The sequence below is a fragment of the Xenopus tropicalis genome, chromosome 2 (assembly GCF_000004195.4).
Source record: "Xenopus tropicalis strain Nigerian chromosome 2, UCB_Xtro_10.0, whole genome shotgun sequence".
Classification (NCBI taxonomy): Eukaryota; Metazoa; Chordata; class Amphibia; order Anura; family Pipidae; genus Xenopus; species Xenopus tropicalis.
In genome coordinates, this window is record NC_030678.2 from 86,282,787 (window position 1) to 86,300,500 (window position 17,714).

Below are 17,714 nucleotides of genomic sequence, written 5' to 3' on the forward strand. Positions count from 1 at the left end.
ACAAGGAGACACTTCTACATGAGTGAAAATGCCTCAAACATGTATGTGTACAAAGAGTTTCCAGGAGAACAAAGCTTCTTTTAAGAAGAGGTGCGTGGGAACATGTTCTTTGCATATTAACCAACTAAGCTTGAGGAAATGAACACCAGGCAGCATTTTTTGCTTCTGTTCAATGCCTATTGCTACGCCATAATAAATGCTCAACCAGAGAAAATTCACTATGTCAAGTAATGAGGATCTCCAAAACTAACTCACTCTGACTGGGTGGCAGTTTCTACAAAACTTTGACAAAACATTACTTTTGAATGGCTTCTTTATAAAGATACCACCACAAGGCACTATATAAAATTCATGTACAAATAAATGTTTATTATACATATTTACAGTCTGCAGCCTACTGTGTGTCCTGCAGCATTTCTACAAGCATTATGCTCTGTTGCAAAACATGCAGCATTTCTCAGCAATGGAGTATATGTACAATGCAATTAAACTGTAGCTGCTGTGTACATTCTGTACAGTAAGCTAGTGTAGTTGTAGAGGGCAATATGCTAAAGCCCCCAAAGAAGTTTAGGAGTAACCAGGTCATTTATCCACATTCGTTGATTCATGGCCCCTAAAGGATGCAGCCTCTCAATTTAGGAGCCAATGAACCAAATTTCTTACAAAATACTCTGAATCCCACACATGATGGACTAACAAATGATATTTCCTGCGACCAATGGTCAAAGGAATTATAATTGTTACGCATACAATTACAATCGTAATTGTTTACATTACACATCCAATCACTATCCAAATCTTGTCGAATTCACTTGCGCTACACTGCTCAAATATCAGAATAGCACTCAGTACTAAGAAATACAAGTCTGGCTTGGGAGTCCTTCAGTTACATGGGAGTAGGAGAAACAATAGGTTACCTGAAAGCAGTTCTAATGTGTAGCGCTAGCTCCTTCTGAAAGCTCAGAATCAGGTACAATACACTGATATGGCAGCCTACACACCAATATTATAACTAAAAAAATTAAATTTGCAGGTTCAAAAACAACATTTTTAGGGTGAAGACACTGTAGCTGCTACTAAGTAGCTCTGTGTGTCTTCACCCTAAATGGTAGAGTTAATTATTTGCTATGTAAACAGTGTAATTTTGAAATAAAAAGTACACCATAAAAATCACAACAGAATCCCTTTAAAGGAGAAGGAAAGGCTAAGTCACTTGGGGGTGCCAAAATGTTAGGCACCCCCAATTGACTTAAATCGCTTACCTTGTACCCCAGGCTGGTGCCCCTATTAGGAGATAACAGCACCAGCCCGGGGTACCTGTAGAGAGCGCTTCCTTCTTCCACAGCGAAAAACCTGGGCCAGAGCATGCGCATTAGAGTGAAAAGCCGACTTTGTTGTTAAAGTTCGGCTTTTCACTACGTGGAAGAAGGAAGCGCTCGCTGCTACCCTGGGCTGGTGCGGTTCTCTCTTAACAGGGGGGTTCTCTCTTAACAGGGGGGTAACATCCCGGGGTAGAAGGTAAGCGATTTAAGTCACTTGGGGGTGCTTAACATTTTGGCACCCCCAAGTGACTTGGGCTTTCCTTTAAGAGGAAGAAAACTAGTCAACATCCCTGGAAACAGATTCCACCATCTAACTGCTGTTAATATCCTCGGTGCTCCAACAAACAAATATAGGGATCATTTACTTCCATAAGTGCAGCAAGAGCAAAGTGTAATTTTGAAGAGTCACCTTTTTTCGCATAATGCAGTATTTTTTCCAAAATTCCAGTGTAGTTGAAGTCAAAAGGGGTCCTTGTGTGTCACGCAATTGCAGAAGTAACCTATGGTAAAGTAAGCAAATTTTATGCCTGTATCTTTGGGATCCATATAGTCAACCAGCAGCCAAAAAATAATAGCTTTCCTGCTTGATCAGTGTATTCAGACCTTGGCTTGTCCCAGCCAATTTGGCAATGCATAAATATACACTATAAGATACACTATAAGATCCGCTCGCTTGGCGATGTCGTTGATGCGGTCCCCGATCCGACTGGATTTTCTAACCTGGCCGATCGAGATCTGCCCAATTTCAGGCCAGATATCGGTCGGCCAGGCCGCTCGGTTCTGCCCATACACGGGCCGATTAGCTGCTGAATCGGTCCAAGGGACCGATATCGGCAGCTACTATCGGCCCGTGTATGGGGACCTTTAGTGCATTATTATAATTATACTAAATTATACTAAATTATAATTTCAATACTTTCTTTAAATTTGCTAGTTTAAATTGTATACATGCAAATCACAGCCTAAGTGAATAACTACTGTATAAACACCTTTTTATCAAACTTTAACGCCCGCAAGTCACGCCTCTACTAGCAAATGCACATTTTTTTTAATTAAAAGTAGTTAAATTATATTTACCACCTACATGAAAAAAACAGAACTGGATAAAAAAACAGGGGGCTATTCAGCATTCACAAAAAGGACCTGACTAGCTCATTCTCAACCTGTCATGCAGGGATGATAGTGGGCAGGAGAACTCCCAAGGACTGACTAAGCAAAACCAAAATTGGCAACACTTATTTCAAAGAAGAAAGCAATAAAAAGGCATCTTAGTAAAGCCTAAACCACCACCCACAACTGTGTCATTTTAGTAAGTCAAAGAGAAAACGAATGTCATTATTTCCATGGAAGATTTAAAACATTCTACAAGTGGGAAAAAGAAAAAGTAACTCATCTATAGCTCTAGAGAGAAATAAAAATAAACCAATTGTACCCCTTTACCTCATCCACAGACATGTTAAGCACATGTCTGGACCAGTCCCCCTCAAGGTGATTTGCTTAGTTATTAAGTAGTGTTATCTCCTCTGACCTGGTGCCTCTAGTGCCTCCAAATCCTAGTTCTAACCACCATTCCTGTCTTTGGATTATACTTCTTGATCACCCGTTCTGTGCTATGCTTCAAATTGCTCCCCATGTATTACTTAACCTGCTTTTGACAACTGCATTTGATTTCCAGTTCCAATTCAGTTTTGCTCAGTCAAGTCCCAAACTTGTGCTACCATTAACTCAAACACCCTACAACACTTTTTTGCTAAAAATTAACATTCAACTTCCTGAGCTATTCTGGACTGCCTTTGGTTGTGCTACGCTTACCTGTCAAAGACTTTGGGGGTTAGGTAAAAACAAAAGTGCAGTAAACCATATAAACCAATTAGTAGAATCCAGTCAGCTGTTTAAAAGCAAACATTTTATTGATTGCTATGGATCAGAGTTGTCCAACTGGAGGCCTGCAGGGCTGGATGTAGCCCTCCAAAGGATTTTTAAGACTTTCAGTGCTGAGAGGCTCCACGGACTTCACTGCATTACAATATCCTTTTTATTTAATCAGGCCTATGAACATACTTAGTGGTTACCACTTCTGTGCAAACTTAGTGCCTATTATCACATACGAGGACATGTGTTATACCTACTTTCATTTTCCTTGTCAATCCCCTTGCACCAGTGGGTAGATTTTCTTGCCTCCTTCACAGTACATTTTTGTTCTTGCAGAGGGGAGATACAGTTTTATCTCCAACCTTTCATTCAAAACATTGTTGGGCACTTGCCAACAGATCTGAACTCTATTATTTATATTAATTCAATCTTTAGTCACATATGCCATGTGCTTATGCCGCTGAGAAAACTGTATAGTAATCTATGGGGACCACTATGCCTGCAGTGTAAGCAATGGTGCCAGGCTGGTCAAGCATTTATGTGAGATGGGTTAGGTGTTCATCGGGCACTGCGCTTCTCATGGTTTACTATGACAGATGGAGATTGGCATTTTAACTGCCCCTGTTTCCACCTTGCATAACTTTTTAGCCTACAGAATCATCTTTAGCTTAAAGGAACAGTAACACCAAAAAATGAAAGTGTTTTAAAGTAATTAAAATATAATGTACAGTTGCCCTGCGCTGGTAAACTGGTGTGTTTGCAACAGAAACGCTACTATAGTTTATATAAATGAGCTGCTATGTCAACACGGGGGCAGCCATTGAAGCTGGGAAAAAGGAGAAAAGGCACAGGCACATAGCAGATAACAGATAAGCTTTGTAGAATATAATGGGGTTTTATCTGTTATCTGCTAAGTAACCTGTGCCTTTTCCCTTGTAAATGGCTGCCCCCGTGGCTACACAGAAGCTTTATTTATATAAACTATAGTAGTCTTTCTAAGGACAACACACCAGTTGTACCAGTGCAGGGCAGCATTACATTATATAGTAATAACTTTTATACACTTTAATTTTTTGGTGTTACTGTCCCTTTAAAACTGTAATGCCTAATGAATATATTTTCTGATGTATTCAGATATTTTTATCCCTTGGTAAAACAAACGCACAGTAATTTCATCATGTCTAAACTGCATTGTTTTCAATGGAGCTGTTGGTCAGGTGCAAAAACCACAATGGTTAATGACACACAAGTCGGTTTCTCTGTTGGCATAAAAAAATCTGACTGTACGTTTACTAAAAGCCACAGAATCGGCTCATCAGCATACACGCAGAAAAGCTTATGTGTGCATTTTTGTGCCAAAATCTGCACAATTTGCCCCATGTGCACAGTGACTGGTGGGTATGTCATAAATGGAAATAAAGATCCATACAGAGTAAAAAGTAAGTATTTTCTTGAGATTTAAGGGCTCTGGCACACGGGGAGATTAGTCGCCCGGCGGCAAAACTCCCTGTTCGCGGGCGACTAATCTCCCCGGATTGCCATCCCACCTGCGAAAATGTAAATCGCCAGTGGGATGGCAAACGCGGCGGCGCGATTTCAGTGAAATAGCGCAAGTTGCCTTGAGAGGGAACAAAATCGCGCCGCCGCGTATGCCATCCCACCGGCGATTTACATTTTCGCTGGTGGGATGGCATTTCGTGGAGATTGGTCGCCCGAGACACAGTAGATTTGTCGCGGGCGACTAATCTCCCTGTGTGCCAGAGCCCTAAAACTGCACCCAGACTGCCCTTCTTAGCACCTGGATAGATCATTGGCAGATCAGATAATATTACAGCTCCTATTAACTTTGTATAATCGTTAGGTTGCTGAATGGAAGGTATTTACAGGTGGTAATCTCCATTTTCCAGCTCAAAGAGAATTTTCTGACAATTTCCCATGGGCGACAAAACATCTCAACTCGTATTGGCCTTACAACAAACAGACCTTTCCAATCCTTTGAAATGCAAAGTAGTATCTCATGAATACAGATAATGTAAACAATAGCCTAAACCTCAATCTCCCCCCCCCCTATTCTAGTTTTATGGCATTAAACAACCATATTGGCTATCCTACATTGTTTCTTTCCCTGCCACATTATAACCAAGGCATTTACTTTACCTGCAAACAAAGCAATCACTGCAGAATAGAACTGCAGATTACTGCTGTGTTTTTCATTTGCATTGAATTACATCAACAATGGAGTGCCACTATCCATGTTAGTCTCTAGTTCATTATCCTTTACAAGTTTATTAGCAAGAATCAAGAATGACTTAAAGAGTGTAGCAATTTAAATATAGAACAATGCTTATTACAGTAATCCAATCACTATATTATCCTTGTTCACTATCCTTTGTTTACCAAGGTGACCTCTAAAATATATATTATCATATCTCTAACAACTGCCTTTCATTCATCTGAACTACGACAACCCCACCATTGTAACACCTGTCTAGCTGCTTCAGGAAAATACCTTGGGTTTTTTTTTGTTACGGGACAGATGCACATATCCACCAAAGAATAACCACACTGGGCCCTACTTGCAAGGGGGTTTGCAGTGGCGATCCTGATTAAAACTATGTAGAAAATACAGTATCCAACCATGCAGCAGCTACCTGGACAACACAATAGTGGAGTGTATAGCACTGATATTATAGGTTTTAATTCAGCCAGGGCACTATGTGCAAGGAGTTTGTATTTTCTCCACTGCAACAGGGATTAATGTAAACTATGGATAATCTCTGCAAATTATAATGCATGGTCAGGGTGGTGGCTGAGTAGGGTTAAAGAGGCAAATTTTAATGTAATTTTTTTTAAAGCAAATCACGTAACCATAACATAAGCCAGTGCTTCCATTCTTAGCCTTCAGCATACCCCTCTTGTGAATAATACATATAGCGCACGGTTGTAACTACAGCGCAGATTACAGTTACGATGGAATCTTGACAGCACGTGATTGATGCGTTCGTATTCCTTTAGCAACATGCAAATTAACTACACACCAAACACCCATTATAGCCCTGGCCCCTTACTAGTATCAGAAGCCGGTCCCTCCGGTGTCTGCAACATAACAAAAACCCGCACACATGCGCCCTCCGACCACAACACACTCGGAGAATGGTACGGTGTATAGATTTGATTTTCAGGGACAACTGGGGAGCCACAGGTTGCAGAAGCCAGCATTATTCCTTATCCTCCTTTCCCGTGCCTCACACGCCCTTTAGCTACCCCGAACGCTTATTACCTGTGACACAAGCCAGCCCGTGTTCCTCAGTTCTTACACATCGCTCTGGTTCAGCTTAAGGAGTAAGGTACAGCGGACACCGGGCCTGCGCCGCTCACCGACCCCGGCTCTCCATGGCTGCGCACTTGACAACGGAAATTACGCATCAGGCGCTGTAAAAAAAACGGCAACGAATCGAAACAAGACTAACAAAACCTCGGCCCCGCCCTGTTACACCTAAAGTCACCTCCTATTGGCTTGACTGAGCCCTCCCTTTTCCAAACCTACGGGGGCCGTGTAATCACGCCCCCAAAGCTACGAGGGTGATGAGATCATGGCGCTGCTGAATGGCTTATGCTTGTGAATGGAGGCGGCTCTGATTGGCCGCTGCCAAGAGTGATTTAAAGCCCAGATAATGAAACTGGAATAACTATTGCAGCCGCTTATACTGATTAAATAGGACAGAAAGAGTCTCACACCTCACTATTATTATTGCATCAGATTAGTTTGGGACGGTGTTGTTATGCAGGTGTAATTATTCTGATTGATTTGATTCAAGATTTTGTTGCACGCTGGCATGAACGCAAAAGGATTGTGAATACACAGAGACTTGTATCAATTAGTTAAACAATTCATACAATTTTATTTATTCTACCTACCTATACCTGTTTAGAATACAGACTCGTTGTACCGTATAAGCATATTGTATCTTCTTATTTGTACCAGAGCTGCTGCTTTTACAGAAATCACATATTTAGAAGAAAACATTGGAATGGCCAAGGAGTGTTGATGATTTTCCAGCATGCACAACTGTCTCCAGTTTAGTGACACACACAAGAAAGCAATGAGAAAGATTGGCTGAAAATTGTAAATGTCCAAATTATCAAATATAGTGAATAGAATGTATACCCATAGGCTGTATGGATAGAGGCTCATTGGGCAGACATAGATCTATTAACTTACTTTGCAGCGGATTACAAATGCACAGTTAAAGCATGGTGATACCCAGAATATGAATTATTTTAAAATGGGGGAGGCATAAGAGCTGTTGGAAGTGCACAACAACGGTATCCAGTGGTACAAAACAGAGGAGATGGATTCACAATTGTGAGGGTCTGGGGGAAGGAAGGGGGTAAGGTACTGAGTAGAGTCAGGCATGGAATTATAGAAAGGCAACATAGGCTAGGCTAGGGATCCCCAGCCTTTTATACCAGTGAGCCACATTCAAATGAAAAAAGATTTGGAGAGCAACACAAGCATGAAAAAAGTTCCTGGAGGTGCCAATAAAATAGCCAATATAATTGGCTGGAAGCCTACAGAAGGCTCTGCTTGGCAATATCACTGATTTTTTTTTTATGCAATCAAAGCTTACCTTCTAACCAGACATTCATATATAAGCACCTGCTTTAAGGCCACTGGGAGCAATATCCAAAGGGTTAGCAAGCAACATGTTGTTCACATGCAACTGGTTGGGGATCACTGGGCTAGGCTAAGGCCATCCTGGAACACCTTCCTATGGTTGATTCTGAGTGGCACAACAACACCATCATAAAAAGAGAGGACAGAGGAGAATTTTGAGTTTCCTTTGAGGGCCCTGAAAGTAATTCACTGTTACTTTATTGTCCATCTTGGCTTGTCAACCCAACCCCCCCCCCACCACAGAACTGGCAAAAAGCCAGGACTGGTAAGCTATAGTGTTCCCTGAAGGAGGAGACAGGAGAACTACTGTAAGACAAGGTCACATAGTAGCAGGTCCTGAGAGAGATATTTAAAATTGCCCTGCATTATAGGTACAGAGGGCCAAAACAGCCCCCACCAGCCCAATAAATAGTGACTGTCTATGGCATCTCATAGCAGCATTTGCCAAGTTACACAGATTGCCAGTCTGGGCTGAATAATTCTGGAAATTTGACTTCAGGTTACAGCCCAGGCCTAATGATATAATACAACTTATAACTGGGCTTTAATTGCTCTTAAATTGTTGCAATTACATAGCAATGCAAATCCAGGCAACTTTCCAATATATGTTAATTGAAAATGTCATTGGGTTTAAGGGAAAACAAATTATTCCCTGAATGGACCAGGCAGAGTAGCTGTTAATCTATTTGGCTTTAAAAGTATTAAGTAAGCGATCAACCATATGTAAGCAAATCTTACTTACGGTTGGGCCCCTAAATTTATGCCACCCTAGGCCCAGGCCTTTGTGGCTTTGCCACAAATCCAGGCCTGGTAAGATCCACTTGCTTGGCGTGGTTGCCAAGCGAGCGGATCTTTTCCCGATATGCCCATCTACAGGTGGGCGATATTAGGCTTATTCGATCGATTGGCCCTAGGGCAGGTGTAGGGCTGATCACTTACTACCCTTAAGCCGGCCATACACGCACATACATACACGATATTAACGTACGAAACCTCACTTCGTACAATATTCGGTGCATGTATGACAGGTCGAAGAGGTGACAGATATCACAAAGGCTGCGGATATCGGTCGACTCGACGATCGGCCAGGTTAAAAGATTTTGATTGGGCGCCATTGAAGGTTCCCCGAGCAAAATCTACGTTTAGGGCTGAAGCACCAGGTAGAGGTAGAATTTCAATTGTTTCTACCTCCATATCTGACGGTTCAGCCCTGAACGTCAGTGAAGGGTGGGAACGGTCTTTCGTGAGACCAATGGTTGCAGGAAAAATCGGAATTGCTAAGTGTATCGCCACCTTTAGACAGCAACACAAAGGGGCAGATTTATCAAAACACGAGTTCGAATCCCAAATGGGAAAAATTCGGATTGGAAACGAAAATTTCTGAAGATTGTAAATATCACAAAAATGCTTACGAAAAAATCATATTAGTCACGATAATATTGTATTGGCGATCCGAAAGTCACAAAAGTTTCTCACCGAATGATTGCAAACAGCGGCATAACCGATCCGATTTTTTGTGCTAAAAATACGAAAAAGTCGCACAAGGTACGAAAAAGTCGCAGAAAATACAATTGGACCGATAGAATGAACGCTCGGAGCATTCGTGGATAAGTGACCCAAAGTGTCAGATGGTGAGGTAAAAATAAAAGAGTGAAAACAGCTGACACTAGTGATAAGCCACAGTGTACCAATTAATGCAATGAACACAGCATACTTGCATATAAAGATTTTGGCAAATGTGTTAGTTTGGAGCCAAGCACCAGAAGTGGTGAAATCCCAACACCGAAACTGCATTCGATTCGTGTCTAAGTGCAAGTGCAGTTATGTGCATTTTAACTTATCAGCCGCAATTTGCATCAGCTGCAATGCCACCTTGTGACCACAATTATGCTGGAATACGGGGGGGGGGGAAACTGGCTTGTGGGTAAAATCCATGGTTAAATTGCACTTTGTACACTACACTCTGCATTTATTGCAGATTGTAATTGTTTCTTTTGAAAAAGTTAGACCTATTTTAAAATTAACTATATTAAGATTTATTAAGAAATGTGCAAAGTGCAATATTCAGAACGATTCACCAAAAGCTACAGACATGTTCCTATAAAATGAAGAAATGTGCCAGTATTGCTAATAATGCAGCACTGAATCATTGGTTTTGTTTGCCTATTTCTTCCTACAGCCCAGCTTCTGTGTTTTGTGTGTATATTCAATGCACTAATGAATCTCTTTAGGTTCTCAAGGTAGGTATTACAGATGACACATGGTGGCACAATGGTCAGCACTGCTTTTTTGACATGTTGCTTCAGTTCCAGCAAGGGCACTGCAAGGAGTTTCTAGGAGGTTACAATTAAGAACGTAAAGTGGAAAAAAAAAAAAAGGCACAAACAGTTATTGGTTATGATTTTCCTCTATACACATTGTGTTCTCCATTTTCTGTATTTTTACAGTCTTCTGCGCCTTGTTATGTACAACTCTATCCAAGGTGGGGGGTGGGTGGGATAGCTATGAGCCTCCTTCCACTGCCATTCTTAGATAGATTGCCCTAACTTCTATCTCCCGACACTCCGGTGGTAAATTGTATATTATACGTAAATCTGACTGCTACTGAAAGCTGCATGTGACTGTACCATTCAGGTGCCTGCCTTGATGGTTCCGACTTTTGAAAGAGTATAGCAGAAACTATCTACTTAGACCTGTAAATAAGTAGGCTGAACTAATGCTAAGCTGTTTCAAGAGACAATACCAGAGGTGCAGAAAGAGACTGAAAACTACTGCTTTCAATTTAGCTTACATTTCCAAATAACTTTAAAAGCACCAACTGTTTTTTATGGATATTTAAATTAAAATTGCTTCGATTTTCTTTATTAATAAACACAAATCATATTTGTGGGTTTAGATCTACTTTAAGTACAGGGGTGCTTTCTCCTATAAAGTTGCTCCTTATTTACAATAGCTGCAGTCTCCTTTACTAACATAGGGATAATTTGCACCTGTATTATAACCACCAACAACCAATCAGTATTTAGCTTTGTACAGATGGTACAAGTATGCATTTCAGTGCTGAAAACTGCTCTTTGTGTCTGCACCTGGGCCAACACAGTGGCTCCAGGTGCAGTCACAACAGTTGGCTGAGGCAAGCATTTATCCACAGGTCAAGAATGAACCTGGTAAAGCAGTAGCCTTAAGTGGACACAGGACTCATTTATGAATGCTGTAATAAAAAGCGTTTCAATGTGCAGAAGGCTGTTAGGTAGGATTGCCATCTTTCAACAGCTTGCACTCCAGACAGGTGGGCGGGCAGTGAAGTGATGAGGCGGGCTAGTGTCACAGGGTGGAACCGTGATGTCACAGGTCAGAACTGTGATGTCACAGGGGTACGAATTTTATGTTGCAATCAGCGACTGGTCAATCGTGTGTCAATCAGGGGGAGTCCTGTAGGATTTCCTCATTTGTTAAATTACTAGGCAGTTTTGACCCAAACAGCCTCTCCAAAAACAAGGCTTTCCTGGTCAAAACAATACAGGTGGCAACCCTACTGTTAGGGTGCTGCCCAGCTGCCTCTATTTGCACCACCTCAAAACATGAGATGTCAATATGAATATAAATATAATATATATATTATATAGTATTTCACTTTACAATTTCCTGAAAAAGCACCATAACAGCAAGAAGCATTTGCACTTTCTATTAACTGCACCTTATATGCATTTATTTAAATTCATATAAAGCCAGCACACAGTGGCTGTAATAAAAGCAATGTTTTTTTGTTGTCTGTGCATATGTGTGGGCCAGAGGCTGATCCTGTCAACACAGATACACACCCTGAATGAGTCAGCCAACATCAAACATCTGTAATCCAAATATATCTCTGAGGTCCAAGACTTGGCGCCTGTGACTAACTTTGCCTCTAGAGTGACATTTTCAGGAACTCTCATAAACATATTAGACAGCTCACAGGGCTCATTTACATCTGCAAGTGTAAAGTGCAATTTTGAGCACAGTCTCCATGTTTATTTCTCACAATGCAGCATTCTCTTCCAGAATGCCAGCACCATTATGGTTGCAAAAGGGCATGTGCACCTTCCGCAATTGAGTTTGGTTCGCCAAAATAAACACAACTGTATGCGCATTTCCACGCAAATTGAATGCAATTACATGAAAGTCAGACTTCACTTCTGTTGTTTGGTGTGTGAGTGATGTCTGCCCTTGATTCTTTAGGTGCAAGTGTGCTGTGCCTATTGACACAGGGCACAAAGGGATCCCAGGAGCTGCCGCCTGCTCAGGAGGTTGCAGTGGCTCCAGTGATCCCCTGCATTAATAGGCACAGCAACACTCAATCTGGGATGGAAGAGAAGGGCTGAGCGACACCAACCACAGCTATACAGAAGTCCAAGAAGCACTTTTTAATGTAAGTACCTAATGAAGTGAAAGTGATTTTACTCACAGCTGATCGACTGCACTTTGTCAAAGTAAATGAGCCTTGTACATATGAGGTAGAAAGTGGAAGAAAATGTTCTAAATAGTTTCACTAATACATTCACTTATCCTTATGGCATCCTTATAGTGCTGTTCCCTGATGTAATGTCACTCAGAGACATTGAGATAATCTCGCAGCACAGGATTTGTCAGTGTTTTGTCGTCACTGGGTGTCCCAAAATGATGATGACAGACAGCAATTGTTGCCAGTAGACAACTGGAATCTCCTCAACTATGGCTAACCCGCACTACTATAACCTGAATACACAGGTGGACACCTTTCCAGGTATTTCTCGTAAAGGTAGGCCATACCAACACAGCAATCACACTATACTTTAATGCTGCTTTAACTTCTTGTCTGACATTACTGTTCTGGGTGTTACCAGTAGCTCAAGGTGTGATATATTTCAAAGAGAAACCTAGAAACATAGAATCAACAGTACTCTCTCAATGGTACTTTCTGTGTATGCGCCATAAATTCGACATAACCTGGTGTGCAAAGGGTTAAAAGGCCTAACCTATTACATCCTGTAGCAGATAAAAAATTAGTAGATGAAAGAAAAAAAAAGAAAGCTAGCTCTTACTGGCCGGTGTTAGTTTTAGTGGTGAGAGAGGCATCTCCACCCAAGGCAGAGCCTGTGTGTTCCCACAGACAGAAGAGGGGATATGTCATAGCTGTTTACTTGGTATTTTCAAGAGCTGACGTGGCCTGAAAGTCAAGGTGATGACTCAGCTTGCAAACACAGGATTGCTCATCAATGGGTGAACTTTTGTTACCTACAGGGCTGTTCCATTAAAACAGAATTGCACAACCCATAGGAAAATATGTGTAGCCATCTGCAGACGCAAAGAACAGCACAAATGGTTTTGAAAACACTTTTCTATGATACTATCTATATCCATCTTTTCTAAACATTTTGTGTTTTATGTCATTGAAAGCTATGGAATACTTGGTGCCCTGAGTGTGGTAACAGAGACAGTTAATTCAAAAATTCATAACATTTTTCATATATATAACAATCTTACATTAGCACCCAGACTATAATCATATAGGAGTGTATGACTGTCAGTCTTTTATATATGAATCTCTCTCTCTCTCTCTATATATATATATATATATAGAATATGATCTTTTCAAAAAAGTGAATGAATGGTTCCATTAACTCATGAAGGTCACAGCATGAGACTAAAACTTTTGAAGTCTATGGGAGATGGCCTTCCTATAATTCCAGATAATGGGTTTTTGGATAACAAATCCTATACCTGTACATCCCACAGATGTTTATTCAGGTTTAGGTCAGGGTTATGTACATAGAAGTCAAGTTCTGCAAACCAATTCTGTATGTACCTCATTTTTTTAAGGTAGTCATTGTTTTCCTCAGTTTAGTGGTCGTGGGAGTACTCCAAGGTTAACTAAAGTGTAAGTAAACTGTAATAGAAATGTAACTGATCTGTCCAAAAATGCCATCCTGCAATTATAGATTAGTCTTAAGGTAGCCATACACACTAAGATCCCCTCGCTTAGCAAGGTCTCCAAACAATCGGATCTTCTCCCGATATCCCCACCTATGGCGATATCGGGCAAATTCAGTTGTTTGACCCTGAGGCCAATCCCATCCTTGGGACCCCCTAAATAGCCCCATTTGCAGTACCTAGTTCTAAAATGCAGAATAGAGCAGCAGGCTTGTAAATAAATTCCTGGCATGCAATAGGCTAAAAAACAGTTATGGCTTTCCATGATTAGTGTGCTCACAATTAAATCACACCTATTCTATGATACTGGCCTATATTATCATCAGGTAAAAAAATGATAGCCTCCTTATAGCTATGCTCAGATAAACAATACAATTCATGGAAACTATTTTTTTTTTAATAAACATTTGTTGCACATCATAATTTTTCATGATATTCATTATTTAATATATGAATCTTTTTATTAGCTTCCTTCATTAAAAATGATTTGTGAACTCTAAAGGTGGCAAACCTATAAAAATGTACACCAACAAAAGTAATGCTATGTTATGGATATAACATTAGTAATGACAATTTAATGTTCAGTACATTCTTGCATTTGTAATCACTTCTTGTACTTGGTGTGTCATACATAAGATGTTTGATTACATTGTTTGCAAACAGAAAGCAAGGTTAAACATAAGTAATTATGAATTATGCTATGTTTCATTTTTAAAATGGTGCCAAAGATTGTGAAATTACTTAGTATTTGCACTGTTTGCCCCTCAGACAGTGTGGGACTGGGGTTCCTGGGACTCACCAAGGAACCTCACATGAGGGGTCAGCCATACACATGATTATAACTGCTGCTGCGCTCCACCCACCCCAGATCTGCCACTAAGATCATAGCAGAAAATAGGTACTGAGCATATTAACCCCAGAACTGTCACTAAGATCACTGCAGAAAATGGGTACAATACATACTAATCCAAGACCTTCTAATATGATCATTGCAGAAAATGGGTAATGAGCATATTAACCCCATAACTGCCACTAAGATCACTGCAGAAATGAGCAATATGCATATGAACCCCAGACATGCCAGATCTGCTCCAGATCTGCCACTAAGATAACTGAAGGAATAGTGAGCATATTACTTCAAGACCTTCCACTAAGATCATTGCAGAAAAAGTAAGAATCATATTAACCACAGACATGCCGATAAAGTCACTGCAGAAAATAAGCAATATGAGAACATAAGCCAAGACAGACATGCCAGAAAGGTCAGATAGCATTAAATCATTACCTTATCAACAATTGTACAGGCAGAAGGCCATCATTCAAGTATATAACTGAAAATCCATCAAAAATTGCAGTACCAACTGTTCATGTTGGTGTGGTCATGATCAGTTACCTGGGTTTTCATGATAAGTTTCCATCTCCTTTCCTACTCTGCCTGCCCTACCTGTGTTAGCCATACTCTGCCTTCCCTATGTGTCAGGATCAAGGAAGAAGTGTTGTTGGAAGAACTCGTAGAGGAAGGACCTCTCCTACACCTCCCACTAAGGAACACAGCCGCTGGAGCTGGAGACAGGACTGGACCAAGTGGAGGAGTGGCAGGAGTGCCGAACCAGGCGTCAGAGCAGAATCGGGAGACAAACGGATAGTCGGGCAGGCAAGAGGTCGGTACAGGCAGCAGGATTCGTAGTCAAGCGGAAGCCGGATCAAAAACAAGTCTTTCAGAAGGATAACAACGCTCAGTGTCTTCCAAGGTGAAAAAGATCACTTCGCAGTGATCCTAGGCCTCTGGCGTCTTTTAAAGCGCAAGGCGCATGCGCCAGGACGCACGCTGGCGTCAGAGCATGCGCCGGCGTCAAGTCGCGCGCTGGCGTCAAGGCGCACGCCGGCGCCAAGACGCGCACACGCGTTAAGGCGCGCGCCGGCGTCATTGCGCGCCCCCTTGTGGCCAGGCGGGCGGCTGCGTTGTCGCCATTGGGCCTTACATTGCCCCCTCCCAAGGCGCGGCCTCCGGACGTGCACCGGAGCAGGTTTGCCAGGAAACTTTTTATGGAAGGATTGAATCAAGCGAGGAGCGTGGATATTGGTCACGGATTCCCAGGAATTATCCTCAGGCGAATAGCCTTTCCATTGGACCAGGTATTGTAAACGTCCTCTACGGAATCTGGAGTCAAGGATAGCCTGGACCTCGAATTCCTCCGCACCTTGCACAGTTACCGGTTCTGGAGGTACCTCAGTACGACCTGGAAACGGGTTTCTTACCACTTCCTTTAACAGAGAGACGTGAAAGACAGGATGAACCCGAAGATTAGTAGGCAGTCCCAATTTAAAAGCCACAGGATTGATCTGTTCGATAATGGGGAAGGGCCCCATAAATCTTTGACCTAGCTTCTTAGATGGACACGAAAGCTTAAGATTACGGGTGGACAACCAGACGAGGTCACCGACCTTAAATCCGGGATTTTTCCTTCGTTTCTTGTCAGCCAGTCTTTTATAATTAAGTTGTGCTTCTTGTATAGTTTGCTGAAGAAACTTGAAATTATGGTTTAACAATTGAAGCCTGTCTTGAGCTGCGGGAACCGAGACTTCTGATAGCCCCGGCAAGGAAGTAAGGTGAAAGCCATAATTGGAGAAAAAGGGAGTCTGTTTAGAGGAGGAATGTACAGCATTATTATAAGAAAACTCTGCTAAAGGCAAGAGCATAGACCAATCCTCTTGAGAGTAGGAGGAGAAACATCTTATATACTGCTCCAAAGTCTGGTTGGTACGCTCGGTCTGTCCGTTCGTCTGTGGATGGAAAGCAGAGGACAGGGCGAGCTGAATATGAAGCCCCTTGCACAGTGATCTCCAAAAACGTGAAGTAAACTGAGATCCTCTGTCAGAAACTACCACTTTGGGTAGGCCATGAAGTCGAAAAATCTCCTTGATGAATACTTCCGCCGTAATAGCAGCAGATGGTAGACCAGACAAAGGTATAAAATGAGCCATCTTAGTAAGTCCGTCAACCACTACCAGGATCATGTTAAAACCAGCAGACTTAGGAAGATCCACGATGAAATCAATAGAGATCCTCTCCCAAGGTTTCTCAGGGACCGGAAGGGGCTGCAGCAGGCCCATCGGGCGTGAGTGCGTATCTTTGAACCGGGCACACGTTTGACAAGAAGTGACATATTTAACACAGTCCCTTGTCATGCCAGGCCAAAAAAAATGTCTCTTAGCCAGTGCCTGTGTTTTGCGAACCCCCAAATGGCCAGACACAGGATGGTCATGAACAAACCTGAGTACCTCAAGTCGTAAAGCTTCGGGAACAAAAATCTTATTATGAGCTATGAGGTAATTGTTTTGGCGAATAACATTTACTGGCGGGTTGGTGATAGATTCGGAAGCACGTTGGATCTTGTAAAGCAACTCAGACTGAAGGAGGAGAAAATTGGAGGCCTGAAGGATCGTACTGGGCGGGTCAGTTTCAGAGGCGGAAAACAAGCGGGATAAGGCGTCTGCTTTCCCGTTCTTGGAGCCAGGTCTGAAAGTCACATGAAAGTTGAATCTGGAAAAGAAGAGTGCCCATCTGGCTTGGCGAGGTCGAAGTCTCCTTGCAGAGCGTAAATACTCCAGATTCTTATGGTCGGAGAACACTAAAATAGGATGAGCGGCCCCCTCCAGAAGATGTCGCCATTCCTGGAAAGCAGATTTGATAGCGAGTAATTCTCTATCCCCCACATCATAATTCTGTTCGGAAGAGGAAAGTTTCTTAGAGAAAAAGGCAACAGGGTGGAGCAAACCTTGAACTTCATTTCTTTGTGACAACACAGCCCCGATGGCATACTCAGAGGCGTCCACTTCGAGAACAAATGGACGAGTAGGATCTGGATGCTTCAAAATAGGTGCTGACGTAA

General features: G+C 41.9%; 1 protein-coding gene across 2 annotated transcripts in view; it reads right to left on the minus strand.

The window, feature by feature from the left end:
- The window catches only part of stk40 (serine/threonine kinase 40), a 28,124-nt gene extending 21,437 nt beyond the window's left edge, over positions 1-6,687 (minus strand). The window contains exons 1-2 of one of the 2 annotated variants that reach the window (XM_012956493.3): positions 6,475-6,687; positions 1,732-1,822 (exon numbers count right to left, since the gene is read on the minus strand). The gene's annotated coding sequence lies outside the window, so the exon portion shown is untranslated. The remainder of the gene's footprint in view (positions 1-1,731; positions 1,823-6,474) is intronic. The other variant, NM_001126983.1, reaches the window with a different exon arrangement.
- Between the last annotated feature and the right edge of the window lie 11,027 nt (positions 6,688-17,714).